Source organism: Rhopalosiphum padi, chromosome 4 (assembly GCF_020882245.1).
Source record: "Rhopalosiphum padi isolate XX-2018 chromosome 4, ASM2088224v1, whole genome shotgun sequence".
In the NCBI taxonomy this organism is placed as follows: Eukaryota; Metazoa; Arthropoda; class Insecta; order Hemiptera; family Aphididae; genus Rhopalosiphum; species Rhopalosiphum padi.
Window position 1 is genome coordinate 3,230,073 of NC_083600.1, and position 17,975 is coordinate 3,248,047.

General features: G+C 26.0%; 2 protein-coding genes across 2 annotated transcripts in view; both read left to right on the forward strand.

The window, feature by feature from the left end:
* LOC132929481 (uncharacterized) overlaps window positions 1–17,975 on the forward strand; it is a 204,876-nt gene that overhangs the window by 128,082 nt on the left and 58,819 nt on the right. The window lies entirely within an intron of this gene.
* LOC132928672 (odorant receptor 67a-like) overlaps window positions 1–17,975 on the forward strand; it is a 115,425-nt gene that overhangs the window by 26,554 nt on the left and 70,896 nt on the right. Inside the window, exon 2 of the mRNA XM_060993497.1 lies at window positions 4,382–4,446. The gene's annotated coding sequence lies outside the window, so the exon portion shown is untranslated. The remainder of the gene's footprint in view (window positions 1–4,381; window positions 4,447–17,975) is intronic.

The window sequence follows — 17,975 nt, forward strand, 5'->3', positions numbered from 1 at the left end:
TTGAGTATCAGCCTATTCAGGCGTATTCGTGTATGGTTTCGTGATAATGACGAATGGTGGTGTATTGGGCCGTCTGTCTTGTATCACTTCAGATCAACGTGTGGTCAAATTTCGTTGGGTTAGGGAAAGGTAATTATTTGAAATTTTGTTGATGAATTTCTGTTGTAATATTTTGAGCTCTCAGCGAGAAAGTCGTTAGTCAATCGGTTTGCTACCTAACCTATATTTTTTAACAGATGTATAAACAATCATATGGATATATTTAGCAAAAAATTGATGCAAACTGGGTTATCCTTATTATGTTGTTTGCGTAATGACGCAAATTTATTTATACTCTTAATAACGTCATAGTTCAATATATTAAAAAAAATATATACATATTTTTCATTATCTAAAAAAAAAAAATATTATTGGAGAAATCTCATGCAAAAGAAATACTAACAAACCTGTATTTTTATAAATTTGAAAATGCCATAATTATCCTACACGTCAAAAAATGTACAATGTGTTTAAAATAAATAAATATAATACTGAATTTGGGAAAAAAGATCCCTTTAATATAGTTCAACGTGGTCAGGGAAACATTGTTACGATATTAGTTATCCAAAGATGATTTTCTATTCTATAAGGATAAGTAATACTTTACAGTTTAGCAAATGACTGTTAATAATTGTATTGCTGAGTTCGCTTGTGTTGATGGTTAGTGTCGAACTAGTACCGTTTGTCAATATTTTAATATATTAAGTAATAGTACGGACGTGTAAAAAGTGTTGAGTGTATATTAGGGTAGTCCAATTAGAAGTTCAATAATGTTTTCATTTCAATCATCACCCCCTAAAACATGTACAGAAGAAGTACTTAAGAAATCTGTATTTTTTTAAATTCGAAAGTGTCCACTTCAACCATAATCGTTCTACACGTCAGAAAATTTATAATGTTCATAGAAAAAAATATGTAATACTGAGTAGCGTGGTCGGAGGAATATTTTTACGACATTAGTTATCCAGAGAAGGTTTTTCATTTCTTATTGATAGGTTTTCTGTAGTTGGTAAGAGCACTATGCATGAGGTTATTTTATCAATAATAAGACAAGTTTGGCTTATATATATTTAATATTATTAAATTCAAAATAATACTAGTGTTTATGCAAGTTGGCATACATGCCACAGACATTCCCCTTTGGTCGAGAAAGCAGCGCCGCCCGTTCAGCTGGAACGTGTGGCGTCCGGCAATACTGCGCGACGTTAAAAACATCAACATGGACGCCGTTCGCCGTTCGTTGTTCTTGCGCTCGCTCGCGTCTGATAAAGTTGTTTTGTTATTAATTAAGAAGTGTGACGTGACGTTATTAAGCTGAAAAAAGTCACGTTCTTTTCTTTCTTCTTATTGCCTTTTTTTCTGTCATCTTCCGTGGCCAGTTTCGGCACGGACCGTGATCTCGGGACCCAGTTCTGGCTCCGATCACCTGCAGCTGCAGTTCCCTTTTTCAAGATTCACTATTGTCAGCACATGTTTGATATTTGGTCGCCAGTCTCAACTCAACACAAGAAGTGGTCCGGATTTCCATCGTTTTCCTTTACGGTACCGTATCTATTATTCTATTATTTTATTATTTTATTATTATATATATATATATGCATAGCATATTTGAACGTGTGATATATTGTATGTTATTCTAAAATACTATTTGTAAGATATATATATATGGTTGTTTTTATTTTATTTATTAATCCTACCCTCTCCTCGTCATAATCAGAACCCTGGTCATCGCCGTCCACAAGCCAAAACAAAGGTAAGTCCGGCGTTGGCGAAACAACTAGCATTGTGCACTGATAGAAGCTTAACATTAATGATATACCATATCACTATTTCAATAACCTCGCCAGAGTATAATTATTTATACAGGGAAACCTTCCTTAACGGACACCTACAAATAGCGGTTATTTTTGAGGAATGGGGTTATTTTCTCTAGTTTTCTATAGGAAATCTTCTAAATACCAACTCTTAAAATAACAGAGACATTTATGGCATATAACTTTTGATTTTAATCATATCGTAAATCTATCGTAAATTTGTGGAATTAGAAAATTTATTTACATACGAAATTACTTCCTGACAAAATACAAAACAATCTAAAGCAGCTAGAGGTCATAATCTGGCGGTCCGCGAACACTTTTCACGAACTCTTATGCGCAGAGTAGATTTTAAAATTATAGACTATAAAGTAACCTACTTTTTAAAGAATATATTTTAGTTTTTATATGATCATTTTTTTTTATCTTTTAACCTTCGCATTTTCAAATATACGTAAAATAATTAAATGTATTATGTACCTATGTATATTTATTATAAATAAATACATTTTTTTAATTATAATTTCAATTGTTTATTTCTCTAATATTATATATTTATATTTATCCTTCTAATAACCGGACACTCCGAATAGTGGACAACATTTCTGCGACTGAGGGTGTCTGGTATTTAAAGGTTTCATTGCGTTATTATCAGTATTATAATAAATTTAGGTCCTTATAAATTATTTTAGGACAATTATAATTTAATCACAACATATAAGTCTATAATTGATTTAGACTACCATCGGGTTAAAATTAACTTGGATATAATAAGCAATGGATTGTGAACATATTGAACAATAATAATATAAAAAGAAATATTAAGTAGAATTTATTTCAATGAGTGGGAATGAGTTAGGAATGAATGTCCGATTATGCATCTCGTGATTGTAACTTCTTGTCGCCTGTTGAGGTATGATTGCTTTGGTACTAGTATGAAAGGTTATACATTGGATGTTACTAAAGCTAAAACTTTGAAAATGTAAAACATATTGCATTATTTAATTTAATACCAAGTACATCTTAAGGAATGAATGATGATAATGAACAACTGAAATTGAAAAGATTTGATGAGGAATTTAAAAATTGTTTAGAACCTTTTAGAACGGTGGTGAACTCCTTCCCTTATTCTCAGCTCCAATCCAGTTTACTAATAAAATTGACTATTTTGATTGTGAATTAATAATATATGTATAAATCATTGTTGAAAATATTTCCAAAATTAGGTTTGATTTTAGAAACATTTATTATCGAAAAGTTGCTAATATGGATAATAATTTTATTATTTGATATTGTGCTTTTACTAATAAAATATATTGTAATACTTGCATGACATTTTCAGTTGATTTATAAAATGCATTTGTTTATGGTGTAATAGTTACTATTAAAAACATTTATTTATTTATTAGTTCAGAAACATGATAACAGTGAAATACATAAAACAGCATATGAAAGTTACTTATATTAGAGCTTGTACTATCGAAAATATAGATTTCATACTTGAAAATTTTCATGATAAAGAAATAGAAAAAAATTACATGGTCCTTGAGGCATACAAATTGTTAAAACTTGGATTTTTGTGAGCATAAATATGAATCTATTAGTGACCTTGATGATAAAATAAATTTTAATCACAGTAACTCTTTAGAAATAGCTCAACCTGTTACAAAATATGACCCCATTTAAAAATACATTGAAAATATGATAAAAAAATACAAAAAAAAAATTTAATAGTCCTGGACTAGGTAGTTTGGTTGGTTTTACGTCAAAGTCAACTATCAATAAAATTATTAATATAATCGGCAGAATCTCTTCTAGTAGTACAAGTACCTACTCTATTTTATCAACGATACCATCATTAAATTTTCTCTGTAAGTGATTTCTTCTCGAAATATTACAGCCACTATTTAATTTAGTATTTATACTAACTACCAAGGATATGTTAAATAACGATTATTAATCATCATGGTTTTCAAAGATCAATTTCTAAAAATTGTATAGATCATCTTGGTAAATTTATTATTTTTATTAATATTATAATTATTATACCTTAGGTAAACATAAAAATGTATACCTGAGATATGGGTATTGCACTTAGGAAGCTAGTATATCTTTGTAATTTATATTAAGTCATAAATCTACTACATATATCAGTCACTAAAAAAATAAAATCTCTTTCATGAAATCATGAGTACCACACCGGGTCGAGTATTTACATACGCTACTTGAATCTAGGTTAGGTTTGGTGCTAAATAGCACCCTAGTGCTAAATTCAGGTACGGTTTGGAAATCATTAAATAAAATACATTCCCCTCTGGTATTCAGTACCTACTTGTCCATATTAATATTATATTATACTACATTACTTTTATTTTTAAAATATACATTTATATATAACAATAAGTTATATTATTATTATATAGGATATGTAGCATATTATGTAAATACGGCAATGGATCTTGCGAGCGACAACTTCGCTTTTTTCATTTTAACGAAATTATTATATCAGTTTTGTTGTTTTTATTTAGATTGGAGTGTTTAAACCTTTTAAACTTTAAGAAAACTGCACAAAGCAAATACAGCTGCGAATAAGGTAAGGTGCATGAGCATTAAATTATCTGCAATAATTTTTATAATTTGCTTATCAAAATGTTATAATTACGGTGTATATGATCATCATATTCTCGAATCACGACCTCAAAGGCACTCCGACGATCAGGAAGAAGATAATAGCGTACATTTCAATAATTTAATACTCACATCCGATAGTAAACTTATATTCTCCAGAAATTCTAAGTGTAGGGAGGAGTACCACAGATTCCGGAATCTATACAAGGGTTGTGTTCCTGTATTTGCCACACATTATATTTATTACGCACACACGACCAATATTCTTATTTAACTTACATTTTGCATCAATTTTTATACTTACTCCTCGCCATCATTTTTTTTTTGCGTTATTATAGGTTGGGTTAGGTAACCTAACCTATAATTGTAATAATAGGAAATCTGTATATATTTTTTTAATATTGTATTATTTTAATTCAATGTTTTTTTTAACTTGGAACAAGTACAAATTTTTAAAATAAAAAAAAAATACTTTAGTATTTTATAAATAATTTACATATTATTTAAAAATTGCCAAAAAAAAATGTTTTATTATTTTCCCTTAACATTATTTAGCAACCCATGTATGTATTTTTTACTAGTCCACACCTCATTCAGTTACCTGATTAGATTAAATCCATGTACATGTATAAACTAAAATACACAGATATACACTCATAACCATAAGATACCTCATCAGTTTCTGATTATACAACCATATTTTTATGTGTATAATTATCAATTTATTTAAAAAAGACGACAAGAACCAAATTTTATTTCGAAAAAAAAATAGATTTTGTAGAATAAAAAAGTATCTCTCGTTTGTGATTTTATATTCCATTTATTTATACATAATAGAAAATATATAACACAAATCTAAATGTACAATGTACATACATATAATTTATTGTTAATTGTATTTTTTTTACAAAAGTGATTCTTAATTAGATAATGTTTTTTAATAATTTAACAATTCATTTTTGCTCCATTGTAAACATGAAATGTTTAAAGTTTTTATACTGGATATTATGGATAATGGTACTAAATAGTAGTTAAAATTAAAATAGTATTTTTAACGAACTTTATGAATTTTTAGCGCTTTTTCGTGGATAAATTGATAAAAATTATGAATTTTCACCGATTTTTAATGTAGTTAATGACGATTTTTAATGATTTTTCACGAATTTTATGGAGTTTTACCACTTTTTATTGTTATAATTGAGTATTTTTTAATGATTTTTGAGGGAATTGTATGGAGGTATTTAGGATATTTATGGATTTTTAACGAATTTTATGGATTTTTAGCGCTTTTTTGTGGATTAATTGATGAAATTTATGAATTTTAACCGATTTTGAATTTTGTTAATGATGATCTTTTAAGATTTTTCACGAATTTAATGGATTTTTACCACTTTTTATTGTTATAATTGAGTATTTTTAATGATTTTTGAGTGAATTATATGGAGGTATTTGGGATATTTATGGATTTTTAGCGCTTTTTCATGGATTAATAGATGAAATTATGAATTTTCACCGATTTTCAATGTAGTTAATGACGATTTTTAATGATTTTTCACGAATTTTATCCATATTTACCACTTTTTAATGTAGTAATTGAGTATTTTCTAGGATTTTTGAGGGAATTTTATGGATTTTTAGCGCTTTTTCGTGGATTAATTGATGAAGTTATAAATTTTCACCGATTGTGAATGTAGTTAATGACGATTTTTAATGATTTTTCACGAATTTAATGGAATTTTACCACTATTTAATGTTATAATTGAGTATTTTCTATGATTTTTGAGGGAATTATATGGAGGTATTTAGGATATTTATGGATTTTTAACGCTTTTTCGTGGATTAATTGATGAAATATATGAATTTTCACCGATTTTGAATGTAGTTAATGACGATTTTTTAAGATTTTTCACGAATTTTATGGATTTTTACCACTTTTTAATGTAGTAATTGAGTATTTTTAATGATTTTTGAGTGAATTATAAGAGGTATTTGGGATATTTATGGATTTTTAGCGCTTTTTCATGGATTAATTGATGAAATTATGAATTTTCACCGATTGTGAATGTAGTTAATGACGATCTTTTAAGATTTTTCACGAATTTTATGGATTTTTACCACTATTTAATGTTATAATTGAGTATTTTCTATGATTTTCGAGGTAATTATATGGAGGTATTTAGGATATTTATGGATTTTTAATGAATCTTATGGATTTTTAGCGCTTTTTCGTGGATTAATTGATGAAATATATGAAATTTCACTGATTTTGAATGTAATTAATGACGATTTTTTAAGATTTTTCACGAATTTTATGGATTTTTACCACTTTTTAATGTAGTTAATGACGATTTTTAATGATTTTTCACGAATTTTATGGATTTTTTACCACTTTTTAATGTACTAATTGAGTATCTTTAATGATTTTTGAGGGTATTTTATGGAGGTAGTGACGTCATTTATGGTCTTTTTAAGGAATTTTATGGATTTTTAGCGCTCTTTTGTGGATTAATTGAAGAAATTTATGGATTTTCACCGATTTTTAATGTAGTTAATGACGATTTTTAAAGATTTTTCACGAATTTTATGGATTTTTACCACTTTATAATGTAGTTAATGACGATATATAATGATTTTTCACGAATCTTATGGATTTTTACCACTTTTTAATGTAGTTAATGACGATTTTTAATGATTTTTCACGAATTTTATGGATTTTTGACCACTTTTTAATGTAGATAACGACGATTTTTAATGATTTTTCACAAATTTTATGGATTTTTACCACTTTTTAATGTACTAATTGAGTATCTTTTATGGAGGTAGTGACGTCATTTATGGACTTTTTAAGGAATTTTATGGATTTTTAGCGCTCTTTTGTGGATTAATTGAAGAAATTTATGAATTTTCACCGATTGTTAATGTAGTTAATGACGATTTTTAAAGATTTTTCACGAATTTTATGGATTTTTACCACTTTTTAATGTAGTTAATGACGATTTTTAATGATTTTTCACGAATTTTATGGATTTTTACCACTTTTTAATGTACTAATTGAGTATCTTTAATGATTTTTGAGGGTATTTTATGGAGGTAGTGACGTCATTTATGGACTTTTTAAGGAATTTTATGGATTTTTAGCGCTCTTTTGTGGATTAATTGAAGAAATTTATGAATTTTCACCGATTTTTAATGTAGTTAATGACGATTTTTAAAGATTTTTCACGAATTTTATGGATTTTTACCACTGTTTAATGTAGTTAATGACGATTTTTAATGATTTTTCACGAATTTTATGGATTTTTACCACTTTTTAATGTAGTTAATGACGATTTTTAATGATTTTTCACGAATTTTATTGATTTTTACCACTTTTTAATGTAGTTAATGACGAGTTTTAATGATTTTTCATGAATTTTATGGATTTTTACCACTTTTTAATGTACTAATTGAGTATCTTTAATGATTTTTGAGGGTATTTTATGGAGGTAGTGACGTCATTTATGGACTTTTTAAGGAATTTTATGGATTTTTAGCGCTCTTTTGTGGATTAATTGAAGAAATTTATGACTTTTCACCGATTTTTAATGTAGTTAATGACGATTTTTAAAGATTTTTCACGAATTTTATGGATTTTTACCACTTTTTAATGTAGTTAATGACGATTTTTAATGATTTTTCACGAATTTTATGGATTTTAACCACTTTTTAATGTACTAATTGAGTATCTTTAATGATTTTTGAGGGTATTTTATGGAGGTAGTGACGTCATTTATGGTCTTTTTAAGGAATTTTATGGATTTTTAGCGCTCTTTTGTGGATAAATTGAAGAAATTTATGAATTTTCACCGATTTTTAATGTAGTTAATGACGATTTTTAAAGATTTTTCACGAAATTTATGGATTTTTACCACTTTTTAATGTAGTTAATGACGATTTTTAATGATTTTTCACGAATTTCATGGATTTTCACCGATTTTTAATGTAGTTAATGACGATATTTAAAGATTTTTCACGAATTTTATGGATTTTTACCACTTTTTAATGTAGTTAATGACGATTTTTAATGATTTTTCACGAATTTTATGGATTTTTACCACTTTTTAATGTACTAATTGAGTATCTTTAATGATTTTTGAGGGTATTTTATGGAGGTAGTGACGTCATTTATGGACTTTTTAAGGAATTTTATGGATTTTTAGCGCTCTTTTGTGGATTAATTGAAGAAATTTATGAATTTTCACCGCTTTTAATGTAGTTAATGACGATTTTTAAAGATTTTTCACGAATTTTATGGATTTTTACCACTTTTTAATGTATTTAATGACGATTTTTAATGATTTTTCACGAATTTTATTGATTTTTACCACTTTTTAATGTAGTTAATGACGATTTTTAATGATTTTTCACGAATTTTATGAATTTTTACCACTTTTTAATGTACTAATTGAGTATCTTTAATGATTTTTGAGGGTATTTTATGGAGGTAGTGACGTCATTTATGGACTTTTTAAGGAATTTTATGGATTTTTAGCGCTCTTTTGTGGATTAATTGAAGAAATTTATGAATTTTCACCGCTTTTAATGTAGTTAATGACGATTTTTAAAGATTTTTCACGAATTTTATGGATTTTTACCACTTTTTAATGTAGTTAATGACGATTTTTAATGATTTTTCACGAATTTTATGGATTTTTACCACTTTTTAAGGTAGTTAATGACGATTTTTAATGATTTTTCACGAATTTTATTGATTTTTACCACTTTTTAATGTAGTTAATGACGAGTTTTAATGATTTTTCACGAATTTTATGGATTTTTACCACTTTTTAATGTACTAATTGAGTATCTTTTATGGAGGTAGTGACGTCATTTATGGACTTTTTAAGGAATTTTATGGATTTTTAGCGCTCTTTTGTGGATTAATTGAAGAAATTTATGAATTTTCACCGATTGTTAATGTAGTTAATGACGATTTTTAAAGATTTTTCACGAATTTTATGGATTTTTACCACTTTTTAATGTAGTTAATGACGATTTTTAATGATTTTTTCACGAATTTTATGGATTTTTACCACTTTTTAATGTACTAATTGAGTATCTTTAATGATTTTTGAGGGTATTTTATGGAGGTAGTGACGTCATTTATGGACTTTTTAAGGAATTTTATGGATTTTTAGCGCTCTTTTGTGGATTAATTGAAGAAATTTATGAATTTTCACCGATTTTTAATGTAGTTAATGACGATTTTTAAAGATTTTTCACGAATTTTATGGATTTTTACCACTTTTTAATGTAGTTAATGACGATTTTTAATGATTTTTCACGAATTTTATGGATTTTTACCACTTTTTAATGTAGTTAATGACGATTTTTAATGATTTTTCACGAATTTTATCCATTTTTACCACTTTTTAATGTAGTAATTGAGTATTTTCTAGGATTTTTGAGGGAATTTTATGGATTTTTAGCGCTTTTTCGTGGATTAATTGATGAAGTTATAAATTTTCACCGATTGTGAATGTAGTTAATGACGATTTTTAATGATTTTTCACGAATTTAATGGAATTTTACCACTATTTAATGTTATAATTGAGTATTTTCTATGATTTTTGAGGGAATTATATGGAGGTATTTAGGATATTTATGGATTTTTAACGCTTTTTCGTGGATTAATTGATGAAATATATGAATTTTCACCGATTTTGAATGTAGTTAATGACGATTTTTTAAGATTTTTCACGAATTTTATGGATTTTTACCACTTTTTAATGTAGTAATTGAGTATTTTTAATGATTTTTGAGTGAATTATAAGAGGTATTTGGGATATTTATGGATTTTTAGCGCTTTTTCATGGATTAATTGATGAAATTATGAATTTTCACCGATTGTGAATGTAGTTAATGACGATCTTTTAAGATTTTTCACGAATTTTATGGATTTTTACCACTATTTAATGTTATAATTGAGTATTTTCTATGATTTTCGAGGTAATTATATGGAGGTATTTAGGATATTTATGGATTTTTAATGAATCTTATGGATTTTTAGCGCTTTTTCGTGGATTAATTGATGAAATATATGAAATTTCACTGATTTTGAATGTAATTAATGACGATTTTTTAAGATTTTTCACGAATTTTATGGATTTTTACCACTTTTTAATGTAGTTAATGACGATTTTTAATGATTTTTCACGAATTTTATGGATTTTTACCACTTTTTAATGTACTAATTGAGTATCTTTAATGATTTTTGAGGGTATTTTATGGAGGTAGTGACGTCATTTATGGTCTTTTTAAGGAATTTTATGGATTTTTAGCGCTCTTTTGTGGATTAATTGAAGAAATTTATGGATTTTCACCGATTTTTAATGTAGTTAATGACGATTTTTAAAGATTTTTCACGAATTTTATGGATTTTTACCACTTTATAATGTAGTTAATGACGATATATAATGATTTTTCACGAATCTTATGGATTTTTACCACTTTTTAATGTAGTTAATGACGATTTTTAATGATTTTTCACGAATTTTATGGATTTTTACCACTTTTTAATGTAGATAACGACGATTTTTAATGATTTTTCACAAATTTTATGGATTTTTACCACTTTTTAATGTACTAATTGAGTATCTTTAATGATTTTTGAGGGTATTTTATGGAGGTAGTGACGTCATTTATGGTCTTTTTAAGGAATTTTATGGATTTTTAGCGCTCTTTTGTGGATTAATTGAAGAAATTTATGAATTTTCACCGATTTTTAATGTAGTTATTGACGATTTTTAAAGATTTTTCACGAATTTTATGGATTTTTACCACTTTTTAATGTAGTTAATGACGATTTTTAATGATTTTTCACGAATTTTATGGATTTTTACCACTTTTTAATGTACTAATTGAGTATCTTTAATGATTTTTGAGGGTATTTTATGGAGGTAGTGACGTCATTTATGGTCTTTTTAAGGAATTTTATGGATTTTTAGCGCTCTTTTGTGGATTAATTGAAGAAATTTATGAATTTTCACCGATTTTTAATGTAGTTAATGACGATTTTTAAAGATTTTTCACGAATTTTATGGATTTTTACCACTTTATAATGTAGTTAATGACGATATATAATGATTTTTCACGAATCTTATGGATTTTTACCACTTTTTAATGTAGTTAATGACGATTTTTAATGATTTTTCACGAATTTTATGGATTTTTACCACTTTTTAATGTAGATAACGACGATTTTTAATGATTTTTCACAAATTTTATGGATTTTTACCACTTTTTAATGTACTAATTGAGTATCTTTAATGATTTTTGAGGGTATTTTATGGAGGTAGTGACGTCATTTGTGGACTTTTTAAGGAATTTTATGGATTTTTAGCGCTCTTTTGTGGATTAATTGAAGAAATTTATGAATTTTCACCGATTTTTAATGTAGTTATTGACGATTTTTAAAGATTTTTCACGAATTTTATGGATTTTTACCACTTTTTAATGTAGTTAATGACGATTTTTAATGATTTTTCACGAATTTTTTGGATTTTTACCACTTTTTAATGTACTAATTGAGTATCTTTAATGATTTTTGAGGGTATTTTATGGAGGTAGTGACGTCATTTATGGTCTTTTTAAGGAATTTTATGGATTTTTAGCGCTCTTTTGTGGATTAATTGAAGAAATTTATGAATTTTCACCGATTTTTAATGTAGTTAATGACGATTTTTAAAGATTTTTCACGAATTTTATGGATTTTTACCACTTTTTAATGTAGTTAATGACGATTTTTAATGATTTTTCACGAATTTCATGGATTTTTACCACTTTTTAATGTAGTTAATGACGATTTTTAAAGATTTTTCACGAATTTTATGGATTTTTACCACTTTTTAATGTAGTTAATGACGATTTTTAATGATTTTTCACGAATTTTATGAATTTTTACCACTTTTTAATGTACTAATTGAGTATCTTTAATGATTTTTGAGGGTATTTTATGGAGGTAGTGACGTCATTTATGGACTTTTTAAGGAATTTTATGGATTTTTAGCGCTCTTTTGTGGATTAATTGAAGAAATTTATGAATTTTCACCGCTTTTAATGTAGTTAATGACGATTTTTAAAGATTTTTCACGAATTTTATGGATTTTTACCACTTTTTAATGTAGTTAATGACGATTTTTAATGATTTTTCACGAATTTTATGGATTTTTACCACTTTTTAATGTAGTTAATGACGATTTTTAATGATTTTTCACGAATTTTATTGATTTTTACCACTTTTTAATGTAGTTAATGACGATTTTTAATGATTTTTCACGAATTTTATGGATTTTTACCACTTTTTAATGTACTAATTGAGTATCTTTAATGATTTTTGAGGGTATTTTATGGAGGTAGTGACGTCATTTATGGTCTTTTTAAGGAATTTTATGGATTTTTAGCGCTCTTTTGTGGATTAATTGAAGAAATTTATGAATTTTCACCGATTTTTAATGTAGTTAATGACGATTTTTAAAGATTTTTCACGAATTTTATGGATTTTTACCACTTTATAATGTAGTTAATGACGATATATAATGATTTTTCACGAATCTTATGGATTTTTACCACTTTTTAATGTAGTTAATGACGATTTTTAATGATTTTTCACGAATTTTATGGATTTTTACCACTTTTTAATGTAGATAACGACGATTTTTAATGATTTTTCACAAATTTTATGGATTTTTACCACTTTTTAATGTACTAATTGAGTATCTTTAATGATTTTTGAGGGTATTTTATGGAGGTAGTGACGTCATTTGTGGACTTTTTAAGGAATTTTATGGATTTTTAGCGCTCTTTTGTGGATTAATTGAAGAAATTTATGAATTTTCACCGATTTTTAATGTAGTTATTGACGATTTTTAAAGATTTTTCACGAATTTTATGGATTTTTACCACTTTTTAATGTAGTTAATGACGATTTTTAATGATTTTTCACGAATTTTTTGGATTTTTACCACTTTTTAATGTACTAATTGAGTATCTTTAATGATTTTTGAGGGTATTTTATGGAGGTAGTGACGTCATTTATGGTCTTTTTAAGGAATTTTATGGATTTTTTAGCGCTCTTTTGTGGATTAATTGAAGAAATTTATGAATTTTCACCGATTTTTAATGTAGTTAATGACGATTTTTAAAGATTTTTCACGAATTTTATGGATTTTTACCACTTTTTAATGTAGTTAATGACGATTTTTAATGATTTTTCACGAATTTCATGGATTTTTACCACTTTTTAATGTAGTTAATGACGATTTTTAAAGATTTTTCACGAATTTTATGGATTTTTACCACTTTTTTATGTAGTTAATGACGATTTTTAATGATTTTTCACGAATTTTATGAATTTTTACCACTTTTTAATGTACTAATTGAGTATCTTTAATGATTTTTGAGGGTATTTTATGGAGGTAGTGACGTCATTTATGGACTTTTTAAGGAATTTTATGGATTTTTAGCGCTCTTTTGTGGATTAATTGAAGAAATTTATGAATTTTCACCGCTTTTAATGTAGTTAATGACGATTTTTAAAGATTTTTCACGAATTTTATGGATTTTTACCACTTTTTAATGTAGTTAATGACGATTTTTAATGATTTTTCACGAATTTTATGGATTTTTACCACTTTTTAATGTAGTTAATGACGATTTTTAATGATTTTTCACGAATTTTATTGATTTTTACCACTTTTTAATGTAGTTAATGACGAGTTTTAATGATTTTTCACGAATTTTATGGATTTTTACCACTTTTTAATGTACTAATTGAGTATCTTTTATGGAGGTAGTGACGTCATTTATGGACTTTTTAAGGAATTTTATGGATTTTTAGCGCTCTTTTGTGGATTAATTGAAGAAATTTATGAATTTTCACCGATTGTTAATGTAGTTAATGACGATTTTTAAAGATTTTTCACGAATTTTATGGATTTTTACCACTTTTTAATGTAGTTAATGACGATTTTTAAAGATTTTTCACGAATTTTATGGATTTTTACCACTTTTTAATGTAGTTAATGACGATTTTTAATGATTTTTCACGAATTTCATGGATTTTTACCACTTTTTAATGTAGTTAATGACGATTTTTAAAGATTTTTCACGAATTTTATGGATTTTTACCACTTTTTAATGTAGTTAATGACGATTTTTAATGATTTTTCACGAATTTTATGAATTTTTACCACTTTTTAATGTACTAATTGAGTATCTTTAATGATTTTTGAGGGTATTTTATGGAGGTAGTGACGTCATTTATGGACTTTTTAAGGAATTTTATGGATTTTTTAGCGCTCTTTTGTGGATTAATTGAAGAAATTTATGAATTTTCACCGCTTTTAATGTAGTTAATGACGATTTTTAAAGATTTTTCACGAATTTTATGGATTTTTACCACTTTTTAATGTAGTAATTGAGTATTTTTAATGATTTTTGAGTGAATTATAAGAGGTATTTGGATATTTATGGATTTTTAGCGCTTTTTCATGGATTAATTGATGAAATTATGAATTTTCACCGATTGTGAATGTAGTTAATGACGATCTTTTAAGATTTTTTCACGAATTTTATGGATTTTTACCACTATTTAATGTTATAATTGAGTATTTTCTATGATTTTCGAGGTAATTATATGGAGGTATTTAGGATATTTATGGATTTTTAATGAATCTTATGGATTTTTAGCGCTTTTTTCGTGGATTAATTGATGAAATATATGAAATTTCACTGATTTTGAATGTAATTAATGACGATTTTTTAAGATTTTTCACGAATTTTATGGATTTTTACCACTTTTTAATGTAGTTAATGACGATTTTTAATGATTTTTCACGAATTTTATGGATTTTTACCACTTTTTAATGTACTAATTGAGTATCTTTAATGATTTTTGAGGGTATTTTATGGAGGTAGTGACGTCATTTATGGTCTTTTTAAGGATTTTATGGATTTTTAGCGCTCTTTTGTGGATTAATTGAAGAAATTTATGGATTTTCACCGATTTTTAATGTAGTTAATGACGATTTTTAAAGATTTTTCACGAATTTTATGGATTTTTACCACTTTATAATGTAGTTAATGACGATATATAATGATTTTTCACGAATCTTATGGATTTTTACCACTTTTTAATGTAGTTAATGACGATTTTTTAATGATTTTTCACGAATTTTATGGAATTTTTACCACTTTTTAATGTAGATAACGACGATTTTTAATGATTTTTCACAAATTTTATGGATTTTTACCACTTTTTAATGTACTAATTGAGTATCTTTAATGATTTTTGAGGGTATTTTATGGAGGTAGTGACGTCATTTATGGTCTTTTTAAGGAATTTTATGGATTTTTAGCGCTCTTTTGTGGATTAATTGAAGAAATTTATGAATTTTCACCGATTTTTAATGTAGTTATTGACGATTTTTAAAGATTTTTCACGAATTTTATGGATTTTTACCACTTTTTAATGTAGTTAATGACGATTTTTAATGATTTTTCACGAATTTTATGGATTTTTACCACTTTTTAATGTACTAATTGAGTATCTTTAATGATTTTTGAGGGTATTTTATGGAGGTAGTGACGTCATTTATGGTCTTTTTAAGGAATTTTATGGATTTTTAGCGCTCTTTTGTGGATTAATTGAAGAAATTTATGAATTTTCACCGATTTTTAATGTAGTTAATGACGATTTTTAAAGATTTTTCACGAATTTTATGGATTTTTTACCACTTTATAATGTAGTTAATGACGATATATAATGATTTTTCACGAATCTTATGGATTTTTACCACTTTTTTAAATGTAGTTAATGACGATTTTTAATGATTTTTCACGAATTTTATGGATTTTTTACCACTTTTTAATGTAGATAACGACGATTTTTAATGATTTTTCACAAATTTTATGGATTTTTACCACTTTTTAATGTACTAATTGAGTATCTTTAATGATTTTTGAGGGTATTTTATGGAGGTAGTGACGTCATTTGTGGACTTTTTAAGGAATTTTATGGATTTTTAGCGCTCTTTTGTGGATTAATTGAAGAAATTTATGAATTTTCACCGATTTTTAATGTAGTTATTGACGATTTTTAAAGATTTTTCACGAAATTTTATGGATTTTTACCACTTTTTAATGTAGTTAATGACGATTTTTAATGATTTTTCACGAATTTTTTGGATTTTTACCACTTTTTAATGTACTAATTGAGTATCTTTAATGATTTTTGAGGGTATTTTATGGAGGTAGTGACGTCATTTATGGTCTTTTTAAGGAATTTTATGGATTTTTAGCGCTCTTTTGTGGATTAATTGAAGAAATTTATGAATTTTCACCGATTTTTTAATGTAGTTAATGACGATTTTTAAAGATTTTTTCACGAATTTTATGGATTTTTACCACTTTTTAATGTAGTTAATGACGATTTTTAATGATTTTTCACGAATTTCATGGATTTTTACCACTTTTTAATGTAGTTAATGACGATTTTTAAAGATTTTTCACGAATTTTTATGGATTTTTTACCACTTTTTAATGTAGTTAATGACGATTTTTAATGATTTTTCACGAATTTTATGAATTTTTACCACTTTTTAATGTACTAATTGAGTATCTTTAATGATTTTTGAGGGTATTTTATGGAGGTAGTGACGTCATTTATGGACTTTTTAAGGAATTTTATGGATTTTTAGCGCTCTTTTGTGGATTAATTGAAGAAATTTATGAATTTTCACCGCTTTTAATGTAGTTAATGACGATTTTTAAAGATTTTTTCACGAATTTTATGGATTTTTTACCACCTTTTAATGTAGTTAATGACGATTTTTAATGATTTTTCACGAATTTTATGGATTTTTATACCACTTTTTAATGTAGTTAATGACGATTTTTAATGATTTTTCACGAATTTTATTGATTTTTACCACTTTTTAATGTAGTTAATGACGATTTTTAATGATTTTTCACGAATTTTATGGATTTTTACCACTTTTTAATGTACTAATTGAGTATCTTTAATGATTTTTGAGGGTATTTTATGGAGGTAGTGACGTCATTTATGGTCTTTTTAAGGAATTTTATGGATTTTTAGCGCTCTTTTGTGGATTAATTGAAGAAATTTATGAATTTTCACCGATTTTTAATGTAGTTAATGACGATTTTTAAAGATTTTTCACGAATTTTATGGATTTTTACCACTTTATAATGTAGTTAATGACGATATATAATGATTTTTCACGAATCTTATGGATTTTTTACCACTTTTTAATGTAGTTAATGACGATTTTTAATGATTTTTCACGAATTTTATGGATTTTTTACCACTTTTTAATGTAGATAACGACGATTTTTAATGATTTTTCACAAATTTTATGGATTTTTACCACTTTTTAATGTACTAATTGAGTATCTTTAATGATTTTTGAGGGTATTTTATGGAGGTAGTGACGT